The sequence below is a fragment of the Macaca fascicularis genome, chromosome 14 (genome assembly GCF_037993035.2).
Source record: "Macaca fascicularis isolate 582-1 chromosome 14, T2T-MFA8v1.1".
In the NCBI taxonomy this organism is placed as follows: domain Eukaryota; kingdom Metazoa; phylum Chordata; class Mammalia; order Primates; family Cercopithecidae; genus Macaca; species Macaca fascicularis.
Window position 1 is genome coordinate 72,864,428 of NC_088388.1, and position 2,092 is coordinate 72,866,519.

The 2,092-nt window shown below is 43.8% G+C and overlaps 1 pseudogene; it reads right to left on the reverse strand.

The window, feature by feature from the left end:
- Positions 1-901: 901 nt before the first annotated feature.
- LOC102138780 (developmental pluripotency-associated protein 4 pseudogene) lies at positions 902-1,779 on the reverse strand (annotated as a pseudogene).
- Positions 1,780-2,092: the final 313 nt, after the last annotated feature.

Genomic DNA, 2,092 nt, shown 5'->3' on the forward strand with positions numbered 1-2,092 from the left:
TGACAGACTGGATTAAGAAAATGTGGCACATATACACCATGGAATACTATGCAGCCATAAAAAAGGATGAGTTTGTGTCCTTTGTAGGGACATGGATGCAGCTGGAAACCATCATTCTCAGCAAACTATCGCAAGAACAGAAAACCAAATATCGCATGTTCTCACTCATAGGTGGGAATTGACAATGAGATCACTTGGACACAGGAAGGGGAGCATCACACACTGGGTCCTATTGTGGGGAGGGGGTAGGGGGTAGGGATAGCATTAGGAGATATACCTAATGTAAATGATGAGTTAATGGGTGCAGCACACCAACAAGACACATGTATACATATGTAACGAACCTGCACATTGTGCACATGTACCCTAGAACTTAAAGTATAATAAAAAAATAAAAATAAAAAAAAGAAAATCATATGTTTTGGGGAAGGAGAGAATTAACAACCGTTCTTTGCCTTAAAATACTTTACATTTTATGAAATTGCAATTGGAATGAAGAAGCTCCTAAAGTAGTCAGTATTCGGGTCAGGGAAATTGAGCAGAGGAGCAAACTACCGTTTGTTTTCTCAACTCCTTCCCAATGCTCAGCGGAAGAGGTTCCCACTTAAAAGAGCTGCTGAAGTCATTTCTATTTTAGAGAGGTAGTATGAATGAGGTTTTCTATGTATTAGCTAGAATTTATGGTAATTTGTAAAATGTTTTTCCATTTTTAAACGTAAGAGTCTATATGTCCACCCACGAAGCAGCAGTCACTGCGGCTAACATCTGCCACCACACCAGTCTGCACGGCCCATAAGCCGGTGTGGAGAGGACCAGAGTTCACCTGTCAGCAGCACCATGGAATCAACTGTCCAGCCTTTCTGCCATTAATTACCACAGATGTGGTCTTTTTCCTGATATTCTATTCCCACCTGAGGCTTTTTATTAAGATATTGTACCTGTGAATGCATTTAGGGTACAACATATTGTCTTCAAGGTACGGGGGTGGAAAATTGGAGGCCGGAAGCAAAAAGAGTGCACTCACTCTCCCTTCTTACTTTTCTGGAACCCAGGCTTGTCCAGCATGAAACTGGACGTGAACCCAACCATCTGTGTCTGCAGGGAGACTTCTACCATGGACCACAAGCCACTTGACACCATGGGCCTCATGTGGAGATTCCACTGCTTCTGGTGCCCTCTCCCTGGCTACAGTTCTGGCCCAGGAGGCCAGCAAAGCTTCTGGAACAGAAGTTGTCACCATAACTGCATTAACTCCCTCAAGGAGAGCAGCAGACTCTTCTAGGGCAGGCAACCCCTCCCCAGGGAAAAGAGCCACTTCAGGAGGATGTGTCTCCTCAGAGCTTTGCAGGGATGTTTCCCCTTTGTCCGCTTTTGATTTTTTTGGTAATGATTTCCGGATTCTGGCCTCTTTTGCTGTGCTAGGAAAATTCTTTTGATTTGGATAGGCAAAGGCACACAGGAGCTTATTTCTGGCACCAAAGGCCTGTATGGCTTTGCCTTTAATTGTAAGCACCAGGCCCGCAGAATGTCCCGGTGAATCGGATTAACAGGTGGCTGTTTAGAGGGTGATGAGGGGATTGGTATCTTCTTCTGAGGTTTGGGGTTATCTCTGTACTCTGCCGCCTTTTTTGGGCCGAGTGTTTTTTCATCTTTAGCAGATATTTCTCCTTTGGTTCCCTTTGCTGATGTTCCTGGCAAAGCAATTGTGTTTGATTGATCCTCTTCCCTCGACTTCTGTGAGGAGGTCCAATCCTTGCCTTTTGCCTTCTCCATACTCAGAGAAGAAGTGGAGTTTGGTCCCAAAATCCTTAAATCAGAGTGAAGGTATGCAGTAATCATCACTACCAAGATGGAAACAATTTCTATTTTTCCATAAAGAGTCTATGAAAAGAAGCCAGGCACAGTGGCTCACACCTATAGTCCCAGCTACTCAGGAGACTGAGGCAGGAGGATCACTTGAGCCCAGGAGGTTGAGTTCAGTCTAGACAACGTAGTAAGACCCCACACCTCTAAAAACATTTTAAAAAATTCTGTGAAAAGAAAAACCCAAAGTAAGCAGCAGACCTACATATAAACATTGTTTAAAAATTAC